Source organism: Orbicella faveolata, unplaced genomic scaffold, assembly GCF_042242905.1.
Source record: "Orbicella faveolata isolate gen_17 unplaced genomic scaffold, um_ofav_v1 contig_47, whole genome shotgun sequence".
NCBI classification, from domain to species: domain Eukaryota; kingdom Metazoa; phylum Cnidaria; class Anthozoa; order Scleractinia; family Merulinidae; genus Orbicella; species Orbicella faveolata.
The window spans coordinates 18,735,681-18,758,381 of record NW_028301577.1 but is presented as its reverse complement, the minus strand read 5'-3'; the positions used below and the strand labels follow the sequence as shown (position 1 = coordinate 18,758,381).

Sequence of the window (22,701 nt, the reverse complement as noted above, 5' to 3'; positions counted from 1 at the left end):
AAAGCCCTTAGGAGGTACCAAGATCCTGCTTTGTGGGTATGGCTTGGAATTTTTTTTTCACCCCTAAGAGGAACCAATTTTAAAACAACACATCTATTGTCAATTTTTTTTTTTTCGGTTCAATTTCCTGAAAGGTACAGCAAAGCTCCCGCTGTGGACCTTTTGAGGCTGAACACCCTAATAGATACCAAAGCTGCTTCTTTTAGCGCCTGAAAGGTACGACGAGCACCCCCCGTCCTATTCAAATGGAGTCCCCCAGGGAGTAACCATGGATGAATTAGCATCCCATCCGGGGAGGGTACAAGTACTCTTTGTCACTTTATTCTACAGAAACCACGGATAAACGCTGACAAGACGAGCCACTAAACTTAAACACAGACTTTTTATCTTCACTCATTGTGTTAACATTAAGTTTGTAAAACTTGTGTCAGCTTGTCGTTTTGTTTTCCCTAATTGAACTAATCATTAATAAAGGAATATTGTCTCTTAGTCCCAGACGGTGACAAATGCTGGAAGATCACCGTCACAGTCTAGAGGATGAAACATTTTGTGTAGAAATTCCTTTTTTTATGACTTCACGAGAATATTTTCTCGGCTTCAAATCAGTAGCCCGTACTGGTTTCCATTTCACCTGAGTGCCAGAATTAGCCTCAGCATGGAATGATGAAATTACTTTCTTTACCTTTAAGTGAAAATAATAGCCGAGAGCTCTTCCAAAAGAAGTTTGGTTAACTTTACCCTTTTCATCTTGTTTGAATCTTTTGTTTTTTGCTTCCCTAAAAGAAACATGATCTTCAAAAATAGTGTTTCCAGAAAGTTGGTGAAGTTTGAAGGTAAATATTAAATCAAGAAAAGCAGCGTTGTTAAAAAAGAAAGTTAAGACAAGAAGGGCCTATGGTAGGTCAGGTTTTATTAAGGCATCGATTGCATCTCAAAGCTAAAGGTGCAATCTGTCTCTCTTTCTTTAGCACTACTCTGGAGCACTACTTCTGAATCAAGTTCGCTGTGAGATTCAGTTTACCATTACAGTTATTAACATCTGCTGTAGACCTGACATAATATATGCAGTGACGTATTTAGGGTAGGTCTCCCCCGGGATGCTTGAGTTCCGACGGCGCCGACAACGGTTTTGGTCTAGTAGGACCTAGTGGCGTTTGAATTTGGGCCCCGCCTTTTTACTACTTGAGAGTCCCCCTCCTCCTTAGTGACTCCGTTTTCGTATCATTTGTGAGATTGGCTAAATTTAGAGGTGAACATTTTTACAAAGGAAACTGCCGAACTCATAACGCCCAAATAATTTGTTTAACTCTACTTAGCTTTTGATCAAAGGCTTATTAAACCAAGACTTGCTTCAAACGAATAACTTACACTGTCGTTTAACAATTATAATGACAGCTCCTCTCCACATGCCCTCCTTCTGAGGGCGTTTTCAAAAAGCTCCGTTTCGTGGCGGATGAGTGTGGACTGTAGGCCTAAGCTGCGTTTTCAGATTTTTTAGGCGTAGTGTGGACGGTGTAAAGATAAGTTTTTCCTGGCAACCACTGTGACGATAGGTTTTTCCCTTGGAACTGTATATTTCTAAATGAACGGACACTTGCACTGAAACTTTGCAGAATCTAACTCCAAAGAGCACTGCTTTGCCTGCGGGACCTAAAACTCGTCACGATTTCCTGGTACACGAGGATCTATCTCAGTGGTCTTCTCTACTGACGTCACCGAGGAAGTAGACATAACTTGGTCCAACAGTAGTTTATTTTGCGCTCGTTGATCTCGAGGATGCAATCATCGATGACATCAAAACCTCCAGGGGGGACTCCCACAGACAAAGACGGGGGTGCTCGTCAACCCCTAAAAGGCACAAATCCTTACATAACCCGTTATCTCCTCAGACATGTTTTTCCGGTTCAATACCCTAAAACGTACCGCAAAAGCTCCCGCTGTGGACGTTTTGAGGCTAAACACCCTATTAAAGAGATACCAAAACCGCGTTTTTAACCCTTAATAGGTACGATGAGCACCCCCGTAATTTTTATATGGGAGTTCCCCTGGGAAAAAAAACATTAACGATGTAGCTTACTTATATAAGGTACTTAGGTATAATGTACAAATTATGTTGCTGGCTAAGTAAATACACTCACAAGTGGAAACAAAAGACGCTTAAATCATTCTTTTCAAAGTTCGTGATTCTTACTTAAAAATTCTACTTGCTACTTGATTTCTTTGTCACACCAAGTGACTGACAAAAGGGAGAAACTCCCCTTGAAAGGAGCGTACGTGACATAAGTACAAAGTTCAGTACAAGCGTATCCGTGGGAGTAAAGTGAATATCGAATAAAGAAATTATGAAGAGAGGCTTGTACAATGGCACAATGTTCCATGTAAAATGAATATCTAACAAAGGAAATTATAGAAACGCAGCTAAAGAAAATTCCAAAAAAAAAGTTCCATTTCAATAAAATCTGAGTGAGAGCAAGCAACTTCGATTACTTTGTAAGGTAAAATACTACTGTTGGCTCTTACTAAAAGTTTCAAAAATTTACAATATGCTTAACCCAAGATTGACTGAAAAACGATAAATCTTCTCCTAACATTAACACGAATTAAGTATTACCTTATCCAGATTAGGCCATGAGTCCGGCTATATGAGGCCATGGCAAATAACTTATATTTTTGGACATTAGGACCCGGCTGGACTCCGATATAAAAAGGACGATGGTACTCGTCGGAAAATGTGAAAAGACCCCCTAAGAGATATCAAATTCCTGTTTCGTGAGCGTGGCTTGAAATTGTTTTCACTCCTAAGAGGTACCAATTCTAAAACAACACATTAATTGACACTGACTTTTTGCGGGTCGAAAGATACCGCGAAAGCTCCTGCTGTGGGTACTTTTAAGGTTGAGCTTTACTAACAGCCTTTTTAACCCCTAAAAGATAAGACGAGTACCCCCATCCTTTTTCTATGGGAGTTCCTCCCCCCCCCCCCCCTACAGCAGGTGCATCAGAACACCACACTAAACTTCAATTTGGCTACCTGCGAGTTTGGTGTTGTTGTTGTATCTTCTAGTGAGTGTTGTGTAATCCCTAATGAATGATAGCCTCAGCGGTCTTTGGATGTTCTTCACCAAACAGTTTTAGCCTGATATTGAGTGCACGCTTCTTTGACTCGGTAGCTGAAGTATAATCTTCTAGTGAGTGTTGGGTAGTCCCTAATGAATGATAGCTGTCAGCGGTCTTTGGATGTTCTTCACCAAACAGTTTTAGCCTGATAGCGAGTGCACGCTTCTTTGACTCGGTAGCTGAGGTATAATCTTTTAGTGAGTGTTGTGTAATCCCTAATGAATGATAGCTGTCAGCGGTCTGTGGATGTTCTTCACCAAACAGTTTTAGCCTGATAGCGAGTGCACGCTTGTTTGACTCGGTAGCTGAGGTATAATCTTCTAGCGAGTGTTGTGTAGTCCCTAATGAATGATAGCTGTCAGCGGTCTGTGGATGTTCTTCACCAAACAGTTTTAGCCTGATAGCGAGTGCACGCTTCTTTGACTCGGTAGCTGAGGTATAATCTTCTAGCGAGTGTTGTGTAGTCCCTAATGAATGATAGCTGTCAGCGGTCTTTGGATGTTCTTCACCAAACAGTTTTAGCCTGCTAGAGAGTGCACGCTTCTTTGACTCGGTAGCTGAAGTATAATCTTTTAGTGAGTGTTGTGTAGTCCCTAATGAATGATAGCTGTCAGCGGTCTCTGGATGTTCTTCACCAAACAGCTTTACCCTGATAGCGAGTGCAAACTTCTTTGACTCGGTAGCTGAGGTATAATCTTTTAGTGAGTGTTGTGTAGTCCCTAATGAATGATAGCTGTCAGCGGTCTGTGGATGTTCTTCACCAAACAGCTTTACCCTGATAGCGAGTGCACGCTTCTTTGACTCGGTAGCTGAGGTATAATCTTTTAGTGAGTGTTGTGTAGTCCCTAATGAATCATAGCTGTCAGCGGTCTCTGGATGTTCTTCACCAAACAGTTTTAGCCTGATAGCGAGTGCACGCTCGTTTGATTCGGTAGCTGAGGTATCATCTTTTAGTGAGTGTTGTGTAATCCCTAATGAATGATAGCTGTCAGCAGTCTGTGGATGTTCTTCACCAAACAGTTTTAGCCTGATAGCAAGTGCACGCTTCTTTGACTCGGTGGCTGAGGTATAATCTTTTAGTGAGTGTTGTGTAATCCCTAATTCATGATAGCTGTCAGCGGTCTGTGGATGTTCTTCACCAAACAGTTTTAGCCTGATAGCGAGTGCACGCTTCTTTGACTCGGTAGCTGAGGTATAATCTTCTAGCGAGTGTTGTGTAGTCCCTAATGAATGATAGCTGTCAGCGGTTTGTGGATGTTCTTCTCCAAACAGTTTTAGCCTGATAGCGAGTGCACGCTTCTTTGACTCGGTAGCTGAGGTATAATGTTTTAGTGAGTGTTGTGTAATCCCTAATGAATGATAGCTGTCAGCGGTCTCTGGATGTTCTTCACCAAACAGTTTTAGCCTGATAGCGAGTGCACGCTTGTCTGACTCAGTAGCTGAGGTATAATCTTCTAGTGAGTGTTGTGTAGTCCCTAATGAATGATAGCTGTCAGCGGTCTGTGGATGTTCTTCACCAAACAGTTTTAGCCTGATAGCGAGTGCACGCTTCTTTGACTCGGTGGCTGAGGTATAATCTTTTAGTGAGTGTTGTGTAGTCCCTAATGAATGATAGCTGTCAGCGGTCTCTGGATGTTCTTCACCAAACAGTTTTAGCCTGATAGCGAGTGCACGCTTCTTTGACTCGGTAGCTGAGGTATAATCTTTTAGTGAGTGTTGTGTAGTCCCTAATGAATGATAGCTGTCAGCGGTCTCTGGATGTTCTTCACCAAACAGTTTTAGCCTGATAGCGAGTGCACGCTTCTTTGACTCGGTGGCTGAGGTATAATCTTTTAGTGAGTGTTGTGTAGTCCCTAATGAATGATAGCTGTCAGCGGTCTCTGGATGTTCTTCACCAAACAGTTTTAGCCTGATAGCGAGTGCACGCTTCTTTGACTCGATAGCTGAGGTATAATCTTTTAGTGAGTGTTGTGTAATCCCTAATGAATGATAGCTGTCAGCGGTCTGTGGATGTTCTTCACCAAACAGTTTTAGCCTGATAGCGAGTGCACGCTTGTTTGACTCGGTGGCTGAGGTATAATCTTTTAGTGAGTGTTGTGTAGGCCCTAATGAATGATAGCTGTCAGCGGTCTTTGGATGTTCTTCACCAAACAGTTTTAGCCTGATAGCGAGTGCACGCTTCTTTGACTCGGTAGCTGAGGTATAATCTCCTAGGGAGTGTTGTGTAGTCCCTAATTCATGATAGCTGTCAGCGGTGTTTGGATGTTCTTCACCAAACAGTTTTAGCCTGATAGCGAGTGCACGCTTCTTTGACTCGGTAGCTGAGGTATAATCTTTTAGTGAGTGTTGTGTAGTCCCTAATAAATGATAGCTTTCAGCGGTCTCTCGATGTTCTTCACCAAACAGTTTTAGCCTGATAGCGAGTGCACGCTTCTTTGACTCAGTAGCTGAGGTATAATCTTCTAGTGAGTGTTGTGTAATCCCTAATGAATGATAGCTGTCAGCGGTCTGTGGATGTTCTTCACCAAACAGTTTTAGCCTGATAGCGAGTGCACGCTTGTCTGACTCAGTAGCTGAGGTATAAACCTCTAGTGAGTGTTGTGTAATCCCTAATGAATGATAGCTGTCAGCGGTCTGTGGATGTTCTTCACCAAACAGTTTTAGCCTGATAGCGAGTGCACGCTTGTCTGACTCAGTAGCTGAGGTATAATCTTCTAGTGAGTGTTGTGTAATCCCTAATGAATGATAGCTGTCAGCGGTCTTTGGATGTTCTTCACCAAACAGTTTTAGCCTGATAGCGAGTGCACGCTTCTTTGACTCGGTAGCTGAGGTATAATCTTCTAGTGAGTGTTGTGTAATCCCTAATTCATGATAGCTGTCAGCGGTCTGTGGATGTTCTTCACCAAAGAGTTTTAGCCTGATAGCGAGGGCACGCTTGTTTGACTCGGTAGCTGAGGTATAATCTTCTAGCGAGTGTTGTGTAGTCCCTAATTCATGATAGCTGGCAGCGGTTTGTGGATGTTCTTCACCAAACAGTTTTAGCCTGATAGCGAGTGCACGCTTCTTTGACTCGGTAGCTGAGGTATAATCTTTTAGTGAGTGTTGTGTAGTCCCTAATGAATGATAGCTGTCAGCGGTCTCTGGATGTTCTTCACCAAACAGTTTTAGCGTGATAGCGAGTGCACGCTTCTTTGACTCGGTAGCTGAGGTATAATCTTTTAGTGAGTGTTGTGTAGTCCCTAATGAATGATAGCTGTCAGCGGTCTGTGGATGTTCTTCACCAAACAGTTTTAGCCTGATAGCGAGTGCACGCTTGTCTGACTCAGTAGCTGAGGTATAATCTTCTAGTGAGTGTTGTGTAATTCCTAATGAATGATAGCTGTCAGCGGTCTGTGGATGTTCTTCACCAAACAGTTTTAGCCTGATAGCGAGTGCACGCTTGTTTGACTCGGTGGCTGAGGTATAATCTTTTAGTGAGTGTTGTGTAGTCCCTAACGAATGATAGCTGTCAGCGGTCTGTGGATGTTCTTCACCAAACAGTTTTAGCCTGATAGCGAGTGCACGCTTCTTTGACTCGGTAGCTGAGGTATAATCTTCTAGCGAGTGTTGTGTAATCCCTAATGAGTGATAGCTGTCAGCGGTCTGTGGATGTTCTTCACCAAACAGTTTTAGCCTGATAGCGAGTGCACGCTTCTTTGACTCGGTAGCTGAGGTATAATCTTTTAGTGAGTGTTGTGTAGGCCCTAATGTATGATAGCTGTCAGCGGTCTGTGGATGTTCTTCACCAAACAGTTTTAGCCTGATAGCGAGTGCACGCTCGTTTGACTCGGTAGCTGAGGTATAATCTTTTAGTGAGTGTTGTGTAATCCCTAATTCATGATAGCTGTCAGCGGTGTTTGGATGTTCTTCACCAAACAGTTTTAGCCTGATAGCGAGTGCACGCTTCTTTGACTCGGTAGCTGAGGTATAATCTTCTAGTGAGTGTTGTGTAATCCCTAATTCATGATAGCTGTCAGCGGTCTGTGGATGTTCTTCACCAAATAACTTCAGCGTGATGGCAACTGCACGTTTGTTTGACTCCAGAGCTTCTGAGTACTTGGCTTGGAAGTTTTCGTTTCGTTTTTCTGGAGTTGAGGGGAGGCCATTTTGCTCAGTCTCGTTTTGCTCTTCTGATTTTCCAGTTAAACCGAGTATTTCTTGGATGGAGATTCCAGCGCCCTGTTGTTTGCATAACGTCCGCAGAAAACACATGCCAGTGAGATGATAATGGAACGAACCAGTCGCACCTGCTGAAAACGGCGTCTTAGAATGTTGAAGGATTCTCGACAGCAGGAGTCCAAAACATTGATAGGTTTCAGTAGTAGAAAAATTCATAACTGCTTGGCTCACGAGAAAGATAACTTCAAGTTTAAGTGGCTGGTTTTGGGTAATTTGGCATCTTCTTGAATGTGCTTTGTTTTCCCCACCTTCCTTTATTGCTCCCTCAACTCTGGGGATCACTAATAAGTCCTTGTCTCCCACTACTTGGCATTCTTGCAGTGCTTTCATGTAGAAGTAAGAGGACTGTACCGAGTTATTTTTGTAGCCACAATACAGCGAAAGAATTTGAAACGCAATCAGCTTTAGCATTGTGTGCTCTGGAATTGCACCCTGTGAAGAAATAGCTTCCTCTAAACATTTCGCTCCCTCTTCAACATTGCCCATAACAAGCTGATAAATTCCTGCATAAAACAAGAGTTTTCTTTTCTGCTTGTTATCATGGACGGAGGTAGGAACAAGGGATTTCAACTTCAGAAAGATTTCGACTTCAGAAAGCCGCTGCAACGTTCCTCCAGGTACAGCATGTATTACTTCGCCAAAAGCTTTGGAACCAAGCAGTGCCTTGTTGGAATAATCTTTACCATGACGAGTGGCCGCCGTTATTGCTGAATCGTAAATCTTGTCGGGCACAGCTCTTCTCCGGAAATAAAGGAAGTAAAGAAACAACTCTGCCTTTTCCAAAACTTCCAAAATTCTGTCAACCGTCTTGGAGTAGAAACAACCGTCAATCAGACTTTGAACGATACTTTGTTCGTCTTCAAAGAACTGGATAAAGGACCGCATAGAAAATCCAGTGAGGAAGTTCCCGTTAAGCTTCTCAAATAAGGCAATGTAGAACTCATAAAAGCGAATTTTGGAGTCGACAACCGTTTCTTTCATCTCAAGTTCTCCTTTTGCACTTACAAATGAATGAAGAAGCTTGTGAAAGGTAAATTTCTCAGAGTTTGAACCGGAATCTATGAGAGATTTCTTCTGAAGTCTTTGCAGCACTTTTGAAGCTTCGGTTCTTCTTATCCCCAAAACAGTTGCGGCGATCTCCACATCAAACTGTTCGGTAAGAATACACAAGGATACTAGAGCTTCCTTATCTTGAGTAGTGAGTCTTTGGAAAGAAGCGTCTAAAAGTGACTTCATTCTCAGATCGCTGGGGTAATCTGGGTTGTCTAGCATTTCCACAATGTTGTCTGTGGCCGTCTTCATGAACTCGTCAACAAAAGGGCCAGGTTGAGAACCGTCTTCAGTAACAGAGGAACACAACAGCTTCATTGCTAGGGGCACGTTCCCGCAGATGTGCGCAACTTTTACACAGTCAGAGCCACTGGCTTCTGGAAGCAACTTTTGAACCAGGTGTTGAGAAGATGACTCATCCAGTTCCCTTATTCTTACAGCCTGGTGTCCCTGCAAACGGAAATCCAAGAACCTCAAAGATTCCCTTGTGGTAAGAAGGAAAGTCACTTTGTCGCTGCGATTCAGAATTTCTTCAAGTAGATTAATGACCTCCTCCTTCACGTTTGGTTCGCCACTTTCAAGTAAATCATCGGCATTATCAAGAATGAAAAAGCAGCGATCAGACATCTCATCAAATATTGAGCAAAGTTCATCATCTGCTGATAAACTCTGTGCTAGTGCTTGATGATCTTCTTTAAGCGTCGTAGACCGGCGTAGCAAGCCAAGAAATTTTGATGTTAGATCGCCTTTGGACTTCAGCCCACGCAATGACAGGAAGTATACCGGCAGGCCTTGTGCTTGGAGATCATGTCCCACTGCGATTGCAACGGAAGTTTTTCCGAATCCCGGTGAGCCCCACACTGACACCAGTCGAGTAGAAGCTGAAGTCACGTGTCCAATGATCTCGTCACATTCCCTCTCACGTCCAGCGAAGTTGGGCACCTTAGAAGGAAGGCACGATCTTACAAGAAGGGGTTTCGATTCTGTCGAAAAGAGAATAACAATATATTGAGATTAATTTAAGTGCAGCTATAAGCAAATTTTCACAATTGTCAGGCGTAGCAGTTTTAGACAATAATGCGACTTGTTGATCCCTCGATGGATAGGCTTTGGAAATTTGCTTTTAAGTAAGAGGGAAATGTCTTTTTTTTAATTAGGAAATATTTTGGCATAGAAAAGGAGTATACTCTGTGGACGAAATACTTTGAAAATTGTCCGAGTTTCTGATCATTTATAAATGACCTGTTTGTAGGCAAAAACCGAAAAATCGATTTCAAAATTCTCTCGGTATTGTCAATAACAACTAACAGGGCTCTATACCAACAAAAATTTGTGTCAAACTAACAATTGTTTTTACCTGGTAATCTCCTATCCTTGAGCACTTCATCAAACTTTCGCTCCAACTCGGCAACATTGTCATTGATTTCTTGATCAGCTGTGGAAGTCGTCTTCACTGAAGACGCCAACGTTTCTTCTTTGCACTGCCTTGTATTTAATTCCAACTTGTTCTTTAGCTCTTGAGTCTCCTCTTTTCTCTCTCTCGCTTGTGTTACATCTTCTCTACGTTCCTGGTTCGATTGTTCGATATCAGACCTTATGCTCTGTAACTCTTGTTTCACGCCTTCCTGGAGAAGTGCGCTCTCAGCCTGAAGCTCCTTTCTGATGTCTGCCTTCAGCTGGTAACGCAGTTCCTGAATCTCTTCTTTTCTTTCTCTCACTGCTTGTGTTAAATCCTCTTTAAGTTCCTGGCTCGATTGCACGATATCAGACCCTATCCTCGTCAGCTCATCTTTTACATCTTCCTTGAGAGATGTTCTCTGTTCCTGGTGTTCTTTTCTGATGTCTTCCCTCAACTGGTTCTGTAGCTCCTTAATCTCCTCTTTTCTTTCTCGTCCTGCCCGTGTTACATCTTCTTTACGTTCCTGATTCAATTGCATGATGTCAGACCTAATTCCAACTAACTCATCCTTCACGTCTTCTTTGAGAAAAGCACTTTCTGCCTGGAGCTCTTTTCTGATCTCATCCTCCAAAGCGCGAACTCTTTGTGTAGGAAAGTCTGCCACAGTCAAACTTCCAACGGCGTCAACAGAACCTGTCGTCACTCCAAGGGCTCCGAACGCGTCTTTAGAATGCTGTATGTATTGGTCAAATGTTGGTTTGCCCATCCTGGAACTGGAAGAGTGGCAAAACGCGTTTCTAAGAAGCCTTAGTTGATCGATCGCCAATGCGAAAGTTTCAGCATTGTTTCCACCCGGGCTTATTACAGAAGCATGAAAACTTCTATGAGGTAATCCACGGGGCCTTACGAACAGATTACTGAGTGTTTTGTGATGTCCAGCGCTGTCTGGTAAAGCAAAAGAACGTGCGAAGATTGTAGCCTGGAATAACGCGGTACAATCCCATTCGTCATAAGAGAGGTGCGTAGGAACTTTGGTTGTTCTGCCTTCTTTGGCGAGGAACATATTCCTCACAGCAATGGAGTCATCCCAGGGTTGCAAACCAGGGAGATGTCCAAAGGTGTTGTCCCACATCGCTTTGAACGTTTGACGTAATGCTCTTGGAAATTCATTGAGGACGACGAAAGCAAACTTGAAATAGTTCAACTGTTCGTTTGTAAACGGCTGAAGCGCCATTCCTGGTGCCTTGTGATGACAAATTAATCTCAGTGTGGTTATTAAAAGGATTAATTCAGATCTTCATTATTTCGGCCCTGTAGAAGAAAAGTGTCATCAATCAATACGAGCCGAACAACTCCAGTTTCAGGAAAGTGCCTTTATGCGGTGGTTTACCAAAGAAGGAACAAAAACAAGCACTCGAGTTACATCTCTTTATCTTACATAACAGGTGCAGGAGAAATGAAGCGGAAGTTGGAGGGGCGCGCACGCGTGCAAGAATCAAAGGACACACGCGAGGCGAGATGATCGCCCACATCGCGTGCGTCACTCCAGCTCTTCCTTTCCCGCTCTATAAAGGGGTCGAACACAGGCAGGAGAGGAGAGAGTTCATAGAGTCCAGGAGCGCCCGCACGCGCATGCTCAAAGCAGGCCAATCAGAGTGTGGTGTTGATGTGCGCACTAGCGTTTTAATTGCCAGTTCAAATTCCAAATCATTTGCTAGACTTCAGAGCAAGAAACAGTGTTGGAAACTGCGTCCAAAGCCAATTTAATGAGCTTGCTAGAAGACCAACAACACTGAAACTGCCCGAAACACCGTCGCTTACATCTAGCCAGACATGACTGACCGAGATTACTGCTTACTACACGCGTGAAAGATTCGAGATTCGAGCAACTGAATTTAACTCTAGCTGGGCGATTAGGTAAGTAAAATAATGATTTTTTTCATTATAAATTAAGGGCTCTGAACATGCGGGGCAGGCAACGATTAGCGTTCTAGTCGTTAGTTTTTCAACAGGATAGTGACTTGGCTACGCTTGTCAGAAGTTGCTCTATCGTTCCTTCTTAGAATGGCGTTTAGGAACGCGGGCGTTTCTGAAAAGTTCTGCCAGTATATGGTATCCCCACCGTCGTTTTTGGACGGGAGGGAAAAGGGGGTTTGGGATGGGGAGAGGAATGACAAAAATGGGGGAAAGTGGCGATTCTCTCTTTTCCTCCGACGGGGAAGGGTGAATTCAGAGACTAGACTACAGTAACCAGGCTTCCCGTCCGAACGTTCACTGTTCTCACAAACTATGACACTCCGAAGCTATAATAACAAATTCATGATAGCAAACATGTAGCGCTTAAAATAGCCCAGGGATAAAAGTAGGGCTTGATTTAGTCAGGGTGTAAAGTGAGGAATTTAAAACGTCCGGGAGATAAAATCGGATACCTAGCATTAAATTCCGAAATCACCTCTCCCCCTCCCCCCCCCCCCCCGTCCCAGTAAGATATAATTTTAAGACGCAAAGCCCAGTATTATTAAACTTGTGTAGCGAAAATGACGAGAAATCATCGAAATCTATCTAGTGCTATTTTTGGTTTTGAATTGTGCACCATGTGCTGCGGGCGACACGACCAGATTTTGGTTATCTTTGCGTAGAGTTTCCCCAGAGTTTTTATGTCTTGCGCAGTGAATGGCTCACTGATAGCTCTGGTTCGAGAAGGACCCAAGATGACGAAAAAATTAACAACACTGGTAATGTACAACGTAGACTGCTTACTGTCTCTCTAAAATCAGGGAATATACGGCGAGGGACTTAAGACGAAAACGCACTGGGATAAGATAAGGGTCTCTGGACCTAACTCCCTCTCTTCTATGTCGCCGGTATCGAGATAAACAATCGTAAGAGAAAGGCTGCACGCAGATTAGGTACAACATAAGATGACAATCAGTGAATACTCTGGACCACTCCGTTTGCAATGACACAGACGAAACAGATTGACATTTACTTAGCCCTCTGTGCCATTGGGCGTAACTATGAGTGCGGTTCGCGGAATAATTTATGTTGCTATAGATCTGTTAATAATACTTTGCATATAATTTTATCCAATAATTACTCGGGCTTCCGTAGGAAAGCCCGAGTCATAAAATGCAAGGGGGTCATGGTACCAGGCGTTCCATGCGTAGAGCATGGAAACTGGGGACCAGAAACGCGACATTGCTCGCTCTTTGTGATGGAACGCGGTGTTTTGCGAAGAAAGTTTTGGTGAGAATCGCGCCTTATACGTTCATCTCGCATACAAAGATGTCGATCGTTTTCGGAAAGGATCGGTCCACGAATTATACTACTTGAAAGCCAGCCAGGTAAGCAAAGGTCAAGCTCGAAACGTTCTCGTGAGATAACAACTGAGCCGATCGCGGTATGAGTTCAAACCACGAAAACACTGACAAAATAGGCAGTCAATGATTGCATGTGGCTGCTGCTGTTATTATTTCGAACATTGCAGTAAAGCAAATCATATTGCAATAAACGAGCTGAATACGAAAACGTTTTTGGACTGGTAGCTCATTAAAAACATGCAATTTGTTTCTTGCACCGTGCGAAATATGCCGATCTCCAAATTTGTAAAGATAAGACTTTCGGTAACTCGAATTAGATATCTTACCTCCAAGTTAGTTCGCTTTCTAGTAGGGTGCAGGAAAAAAATGTGCGATTTTGGACGCAAATTGTGCCGGAAAATTAAAACTTCTATTGTGCGGGGAATTGCGTGGGATTATTGACGAACCAATGTTCTCTGCATTGACGATAGTTTAGCCAAATTTATTTCACTAGTAGTTCAAATAGCAGTCATAGCAATCGCCAATTCTTTTAGAAAACTGTATCTGACTACTTAAGAAAATCATGTTGTGTGACATGAACTAGACGAGTATGAAACCAAATTAAATAGCAAAACAGAATGCCGCATCTCCCTTTGTAAATGAGTTCCTTTTTAAAAATACTCCTGCCTGGATTCACTAAAAATATGTAGGTTAGATATTTCTTCATAAACTGCGTTAAGGGTGGCAAATTCTCGGAAGTTATCCGCTAAAAACACAACTTGAGAGTTTGTGCAAATTAAGTGCAATGCTATTTGCGCCTTGGTATAGGGCTGCTGTTTTCGCGAAGGAGTTTATCTATTCGCCCTCCAAAGGAAATATAACTCGTGAAAAGGCTTTAAGATCGTAACACGGCAAAGATGTTTAGCTGCACAATTTACTCGAATCGCCAAGACCAGTAAACGAACTTTGTACAATTTCTGCTAGCATGTACAATGTAATCGCCATAAGTTGTAAAAAGACCTCGAAAATTCTTTGCAAACAAGTTCTCCATAAGTGCGTAGACAGCTGTGCTTCATTCTCGAACCAAAATGGTCCAACTCGCGATTGCATTAGGAGGATTCTTGAATAGTAAATATTTAAGCGGAAGTTTGAAACAACTTGAATAGTAAATATCTAAGCGGAATTCTTGTGCTAAAATATCCTGATCCTTTAATTTGTTTTTATTGTGTCCAATGCGCGTTTTCGTAAAGTACGATTTGATACTGCGGTTCGAAGCCCGAGTAAACGCTCTTAGAGCGTCTAGTTTATTTAGTATATCACCTTCGGTTGAGTTTTTGAGGAGCAATAGCTGACGATCACGATAATACCCCTTTAGGCGGAATTCCTAGTTCTAACATGTAGATAAGACTTGCTTCTTAAACACCTTTGACGTAAAGAGAAGGTAAGGTAAAGTAGGGTAAGGTAACTTACTTTCAAGTCGTCAACGTGGGAAGTGGTTGCCCAATCTCCCGAGCTAGGGGCTCATGAGAGAAGAGAGAGTGAAAGGACACGAGAGAAGTAAATAACAGAGTGATTTAAACTGACCAAAAACTTCTGAAAATTAGTGTCCTTTTATCCCTAAGAAAGGATAAATATCCTGTGAGCTAAACTTTGTAAAAGTGTGGGCAACCCCCAACACTTGTCGAAGCATGTTTCTCCATTCCGTCAATATTCAACGACTATTTGTCCGCAAGCTCCCCCTGATGTCATGCATTTTATTGCACATTTAGTTTCAAACTTCAAACTGAGGTCAACGAAAGTTGTCTATCTATCCCATAAAATGGGGACTGAAGTACTTCGTCAAGGTCTATTTGTTTTGTTGAGGTGGATCGGTGTTGAATTCACTCCTGGCGTCAAGAACTTGAAACCTTTATTAGTGTTTGTTGAAACTTGCGAAACAAAGTAACACATTATTAGCTGCCAGAAAATCTCCAATTTGCAGCTAAGTAGAGTGATTTGAAGCAAATTCAGTTTTCGTAGATTACTTGCTACTTTAGATTTAGATACTTTTTTCTTTCATCTGCAATCACATGATTGTTTACTAAGTACAAATAAATGAAAGTGCAAGAAAGCATTCCGGCCAAGAGGTATGCGTGAGGTATACTGTTTGGAACAGGTCATAAGTAACACATGGCAATCCGCATTTACTTACCTCTAATAGACATGGCTTTAAAGAAACAAGAAAGCTGTGTAATATTGGACAACTCAAATGCAACAATAAATAATACAGAGGATTATTATCCAACTGCAGCGAATACCGTCCAAATAACAGTACAAATATACAGCGATATTGCACAGTTATTTGTACAATAGAAAACCTGTTTGCCGTACAGGTCGGCGCGCGCACGCAAAACTGTCACACTCTCCCTCTTTCATTGATAAATTTATCGACTCCAGCAGTTGGATAATAAATCTCTTATTAGATGTTTTGGTGTGTAGTATCGCTTTATACTTTTACTCGTTGTTTGTAGTTAGACTCGCTCTACGGGCTCGTCAAAATACGGCACAACTCGTAAAAATAACAGCGATACTACACACCAAAACATCTAATAAGTTTTGAGTAACGCGAGATCTGTTTCTCTGGGAATCAATCCAATACCACACCTATGTCCAGGAATGAATGCAAATATTGTTTAATTAGTACTTCATATTTGGCAGGGTTATTTGACATTTCCATATTACTTCACATTTGACAGAATTGTGTGTGTTTTGGTAACTTTTTACCAATGAGAACACTTTGTGATGCTCATCATAAGGAATTTGAATCTCATTAGGGTTCAATCCTGGATGTACAAACATTGTTACTTTTGATTTCGGCGTCGTCTTCTTTCAGTTATACTTCAGTTAATACAAATGACTGCAAGAAAACATCCCGGCCAACTGAGGTATGTGCAGTAAAGCGAACCGAGCATATTAATCAACAGTCTGTGGTTCTGTTTCGAACGTCGCTGATAAACATCACATTGCAATCAATATTTACTTACCACTGATGTACATTCCTTTGGAAAAACAAGAAATCTATGTAATAACGGACAAGTCAAATACAAAAGTATACAGAATAAAGAAGAGTATCGCGAAATCTGTTTTTCTGGGAAAGCAATCCAATACCACGACAAAAGCCCCAAACCATCTAAAAATTGGGGTCAAAAAGTCATTCTTGTGACTTCGTCTTTGTTTGCTCGATGAAGAAAGGGAAATCGAAAGTAGATTTACCTTCACATTTGATCAAACTAGACCTTGCCGGTACAGGGAGTCACGTTGGGAATATTCCTTCCTTCTCAGGGGCAATTTATCGTCCTCAACGAGACAGCAACTAAGGTCACTAAGGCTATATGACTACAGCTAAAGATGTTGTCTTTCGGAAGGAAAGAATAATTTCAGATCATTACATACTTTTTGCAAAGTTGTTTTATAAACAACAAACGATAAAACACTCTCAGCTCCTCTTCCGGGCAATTTCTTACTGGAACGTTAATCTAAACGAGATGCCAAACATCACGACAGAGAGAAAAAAGTGGGTCGATTTAATTTGACTAAGAATTTGTTTGTTTGATTCTTTAAGAAGAGATAAATATCAGAACAAATATCCTGTGAACTAAACTGAAGGCAGTCCCGAACGCTGGTCCAAGCATGTTTCTCACAAAAAAAAGGTGTAGGATTCAGTTAATATTCAAATCCGACCGAAAGAGGTAATTGAGTTTAGATAAACCCGACCAACTATTTCTCGACAAGTTTCTCCTGATGTCATGGCGTCAACTTGAGTTGTATATCGGTTAAAATGGCGACTGAAATGAATACCGCGTCAAGGTCTGCTGCGGTTTGGTTAAGGTAGATCAGTGTTGACTATTGGCAATAAAGCAGCCGTTCCTAATAGCGGTACTTCTCAAGAATCGTCAATAACTGGAAAAGGCGTTCACAAGTCTTCACAAGTGTCTTTTGAAACTTGCGAACACGAAAACAGAGTAACAGATTATTAGCTGCAAAAATGTCCCAGCTTGCAGATAAATGAGGCGATTTGAGTCGTATTCATTTTTCGTGGAATACTAGTTAGTTTGTTTAAGCTATGTACAAACACTGTTACTTCTGATTCAGGCGTCTTCTTCTTTCAGTTATACTTCAGTTAATACAAATGACTGCAAGAAAACGTCCTGGCCAACTGACGTATGCGCAGTAAAGCGAACAACATATATTGATTAACAGTCTGTGGTTCTGTTTCGAACGTCACTGATAAACAACACATTGCAATCAATATTTACTTACCACTGATGTACATTCTTTTTGAAAAACAAGAAGTCTATGTAATAATGGACAAGTCAAATACAAAAGTATACGGAATAGAGAAGAGTATCGCGAAATCTGTTTTTCTGGGAAAGCAATCCAATACCATGACGAAAGCCCCAAAACATCTACAAATTGGGGTCAAGAAGTCATTCTCGTGACTTCGTCTTTGTTTGCTGGATAAAGAAAAGGAAATCGAAAGCAGATTTACCTTCACACTTGATCAAGCTAAACCTTGCCGTTATAGGGAGTCACATTGGGAATGTTCCTTCCTTCTCAGGGGCAATTTATCGTCCTCAACAAGATAGCAACTAAGGTCACTAAGGCAGTGTATGACTCAGTAGAGCTAAAGATGTCGTCTTTCTGAAGGAAAGAATAATTTCAGATCATTACATGCTTTTTAACCGCGCGGCCATGGGCCGAGCGCGGTTCTAGGTTTACCCGTGGTTTATTTTTTTTTTTTTGTCGGTGACCAGACGCAGACCTCCGCTCGGCCAAACTTTGAGTCACGCAACGTGTGATGTTTTTCCGCCAGAAGCTGTTAAAACATAAATACACGGACAATTTTACGGATATTGTTTTCTTTTTTGTGGGTAAAATATATTTTCTTTTCGTTTTATCAAAGCGTTGGATTTAAAGGGAATAATAAATACGCTAAAAAAAGGTATTACGTCAGCCATGGAATGCGCTGACGTTGCAACTTTCACTTTCGCTACGTGACAAATACGATCGTGTTTACTTTGCAAGTTTATTTCGGCAGAAGCGACGGTCGTTAATTTATTTGTAATTTTGTGAGTATTTCTTGTGGTTTTACGCAAATGAAGTAAATCCTTTGACGGTTTCATCGCAGCCAGTTCATAGATCGGAAGGAAAATTAAATATTTGCAAGCCAAGCAACGAACTTGTCAGAACGTGCAAGGATTACGTCATTGGTAGGGAAATAACCACCGTACTAAAGAAAGCCGTGGATAACGCAATTCTTGAATTATGTGACTTGTGTGACTTCTTTGCTAGCCCTTTACTCAAGGGAAAAAACAATTTAATTTAATCGTGATTTTTAAGAAAGAAAGCTGTTGTTAATAGTGTTCGTATCTTCATGCCCATACGTATCCCGAAGAAAGTTCCAGATTAAGACTATTACGTCATCGGAGATTTCACACCGGTTACGACTGATGGTGCAATAATACAGTTTGTGTTGATCAAGTAATGTGGTGTCTACAGTAATCAATGAATCATCAAGGATTGCTTTTGGAATGTACACTGCGTTGCGACTGTAGTGCTAAGAAAACAGTTAAATTTTAAAAGCGCGGTTATAAGATCTAACAGATCTTCTTGTTGCAAAGTTGCTCTATAAACAACAAACGATAAAACACTCTCAGCTCCTCTTCAGGGCAGTTTCTTACTGGAACGTTAAACTAAACGAGGTGAGAAACAACACGACAGAGAGAAAAAAGTGGGTCGATTTAATTTGACTAATTTGCTTGTTTGATTCTTTAAGAAGAGATAAATATCAGAATGAATATCCTGTGAACTAAACTGAAGGCAGTCCCGAACGCTGGTCCAAGCATGTTTCTAAAAGATTCAGTTAATATTCAAATGCGACCGAAAGAGGTAATTGAGTTTAGACAAACCCGACCAACTATTTCTCTACAAGTTTCTCCTGATGTCATGGCGTCAACTTAAGTTGTATATCCGTTAAAATGGCGACTGAAATGAATACCACGTCAAGGTCTTCTGCGGTTTGGTTAAGGTAGATCAGTGTTGACTATTGGCAATAAAGCAGTCGTTCCTTATAGCGGTACTTCTCAAGAATCGTCAATAAGTGGAAAAACGATCTCAAGTCTTTAACAAGTCAGTCTGTTGAAACTTGCGAACACGAAAACAGAGTAACTGATTATTACCTGTAAAAATGTCCCAGCTTGCAGATGAATGAGGCGATTTGAGTCACGAATACTTGTTAGTTTGTTTCCTATGTACAAATACTGTTACTTTAGATTTAGGCGTCTCCTTCTTTCAGCTATTCTTCAGTTAATACAAATGACTGCAAGAAAACCGTGTACCAGCCAACTGAGTATGCACGGTAAAGCGAACAACATGTTAATCAACAGTCCGTGGTTCTGCATCGAACGTCATAAACAACACATTGCAATCAATATTTACTTACCACTGATGTACAACCCTTTGGAGAAACAAGATAACTGTGTAATACTGGACAAGTCAAATACAAAATTGTACAGACTACAGAGGAGTATCGCGAGATCTGGGATAACACTTCAGTAACAGCCCTGTTTTTCTGGGAAAGCAATCCAATACCATGTCGAAAGCCCCAAAACATTTGAAAACTGGGGTCAAAAAGTCATTCTCGTGACTTCGTCTTTTGTTCGTTCGATAAAAGGAAATGAAATCGAAAGTGGGTGTACCTTTACACTCGAGCAGCTAAAATGCTGCTAAGAGAGTCGCGTTGGGAATTTTCCTTCCTTCTGTAATTTCTTATCGTCAACCATACAGCAAATAAGGTTATGAATATAGAGGTTGTGTTTTTGGAAAGAATTACATGCTTTTGCAAAGTTGCTCAAGAAACAAACAATACACAAAACTCACTCATTCCCCGCCCCTCCCCTAACAAGAACATGGGTCTTGTTATTGTGGAGACCGAGTGGAATCTGGAGCATACAAGTAGACTCTTGTGTTGGGAAGTAGTACCTGGGACATAACCATCTTTACTTTGTGTCTCAAAGAGCAAACGCTCGAGTGGACTTGAGTTTTACAAGAATTAAATGGACAGTTATTTATTAAAAAGCAGACAAAAAGTAGTTCATTTCCTTTTTACAGAGAAAAATAACGAGGGTAAGGGCTCCATCGCGGTATAATTGCAGGGCATAACATCCAGATATCAAAATCCGGGTGGCTGATTATTGCAAGTAAGTGATGCGCGCATGGGATCATTGGCTTTTTCAATGTAAGTTAGAAACATATAATTACGTGTGAGGAGAGCATAATTTTTGATAGTTCTTTTAGGGCTTTAGTGATTTGGCACGTTTTTGCTCATGGATGACGTAACATCCATGAGCTTAGGAGGCAGTCTAATGGCACTCACTCCCTCGATTCTGATTAATTTATTCATTAAACTTGAATTAAACAATTTTATCCTAGCTCCCCTACTAAGTACTGTTTTTTTTCCAAGAGTGTTCAGTCGTCAGGAGGGTTTTTGATGAGGGAAGACTACAAAGGAGTGAATTTTTGCCCGAAAAATGGAAAGCCTGGGTACGAGTTTGTCGAGCGCATTAAAGATTTAAGTCGGCCATTTTCGTTTCACGTGTTTTTCTTTGGGAAATATGTTGTTTTTTGATTATCGGCTTTTGCTCACACGTAGATGAAAGCTGGTAGAGGTATTTATAACTCTGGTGATGTATCGGTCACAACAGCACGGTCGGCGAGGTCAAAGAATTGATACAAGAAAGCCAGAAAGTGGGATCGTGTTAACTTAGCATATGGGGGAAATTAAGCTCGTAGCTTTTTCTCTTGGCAGGAGAATTTGATGGTTTCCACTCGCTTTCTCTCCTTGTGGAGTCCAAGGTAAGCTTAAATTCTGGTTAAGTTTTGGTTTCATTGTTTCGATATTGTTTTATTTTGTATACACACATTGAATTCTGCCTGTGTTATTAGTATCCGACGGAAGTTCGAAATTTGTAAGCTTATTTTAAAATACTTCAAGTAAGAAATTCAAATTGCCTTATCTTTTAGTTTTGTAGTCGTTCACACTTCATTTCTGTTGTATTCTATGCAGTTCGACCAGAGGGAAAATTTCTTCAGAGATGGTATGCAAGTCAACCTACATAATTATACGATCGAGTAAATATACTCTTAAGTATTTTAGTGATCATGGATGGACAAATTAAGTCCAAGAGACTGTGTAGATCTACTTTTTGCGAGAGAAATGTGCTGCCAATTGTGTCAAACATAAGCCGGACGCATGGTGGCTGGTGACGTAGAGTTTTTTTTTACTTCTAGAAATGAGAGACTTAAACAAATTGAAATCAAAACTTGAAATAATTATGGAGAAGAGAATGTTTGATACTTGTCAACATAAGTATGATCTGTAATCATTGCAAAAATCTATTAGAAGAGACGTATATGCAATCCTTTTGAATATTACTGAATTGCTAGTGAGATTAGCACAAACAGTTACTCAGATACATAGGAATAAAATACCGTGATCTGTGTTTCCAAGAAAGAAAATTATTGTTATTTTACTTGCATACACTACAATATGTAGTACTTACCCTTATTATTAATTACACCAAGCTGGGGGGCTTCTCCCTATAGTTGACCAAAGGTGCCCTTTTTTCAGGCTGTAGGTATTATAAGACTTAACAGGACAGGGATTTCAAACACTAATTGATTATGTGAAGGTGAATTAATCAACATGACACGAGCGTGGGACAAAGAAAAATTCTGAGTCTCCGACAGAAATTGAACCCACGACCTCCCCAACACCGGGCAGGCGCTCTATCCACTGACGATGACTTTGATAGCGTCGATCCTAGCAGTATGCAGGACACCTGTCATATGTGAACTCAGTTAAATGGCCTTGCTGTCCATGAGTTCTCGTAGCTCAGTGGATAGAGTGCTCGCCCGGTGTTCGGGAGGTCATGAGTTCGATTCCTGTCGGGGACTCAGAATTTTTCTTTGTCCCACGCTCGTGTCATGTTGATTAATTCACCTTCACATTTCATTAAAGAGTTTGAAATTCACCATCTTTATTAACTTATCATTAATTGATTATTTATCCAAGAAATAAGATATAGTGGGGCCACCTGAGGTTTTGAAAGGGGTTTTGAGCTAGAAGCTACATGTATATGAAAGAGAAGCCTTTCCTGTCAAAAACACTATGTAAAATGGATAGGGTTTTGACCTTGGGGCAGAGCCTCCTTGTATAAAAGTTTGTTACTTCCCCTCCCCCTCCCCATGGACATAGTTATACAGTAAAAAAAGTTATAAATTTATTGTAAATAAAAACATCTCTTTCACTTTGGGTTCAAGATTGAAACAAAACTGTCTGAAATTCTTATAATATTCTTAATAATATTCTTATAATACTTTTCTTTCTATAGATTTCCCATTTACCAGCAAGCTAAAATCAAATAATTTGTTTATATTTGACATAGCTTTAAGTAAACAAGATTTTGCCAATATCCATGTCTCACTTAAGTGAAATTCAGGCAAAGAACTCTTGGCAGTCTTGGCATTCTCAAGTTGATTGTCTAAAATAAATGTTAAAATCATGTATTATAATTTTTG

General features: G+C 41.1%; 1 long non-coding RNA gene and 1 pseudogene across 2 annotated transcripts; one reads left to right on the top strand and one right to left on the bottom strand.

The window, feature by feature from the left end:
* Window positions 1-1,734: 1,734 nt before the first annotated feature.
* On the bottom strand, window positions 1,735-19,702 carry LOC110052781 (uncharacterized; annotated as a pseudogene). Its single transcript, XR_016204341.1, has 5 exons — window positions 19,565-19,702; window positions 19,302-19,467; window positions 17,612-17,763; window positions 9,743-11,095; window positions 1,735-9,368 (listed from the first exon to the last, which is right to left on the bottom strand). The product of XR_016204341.1 is annotated as an uncharacterized LOC110052781 (transcript).
* Window positions 19,703-19,731: 29 nt separating this feature from the next.
* LOC149097467 (uncharacterized) lies at window positions 19,732-21,639 on the top strand. The gene is made up of 2 exons (XR_016204342.1): window positions 19,732-20,976; window positions 21,188-21,639. It is a non-coding gene; the product is annotated as an uncharacterized LOC149097467 (long non-coding RNA).
* The last annotated feature ends 1,062 nt before the right edge of the window (window positions 21,640-22,701 follow it).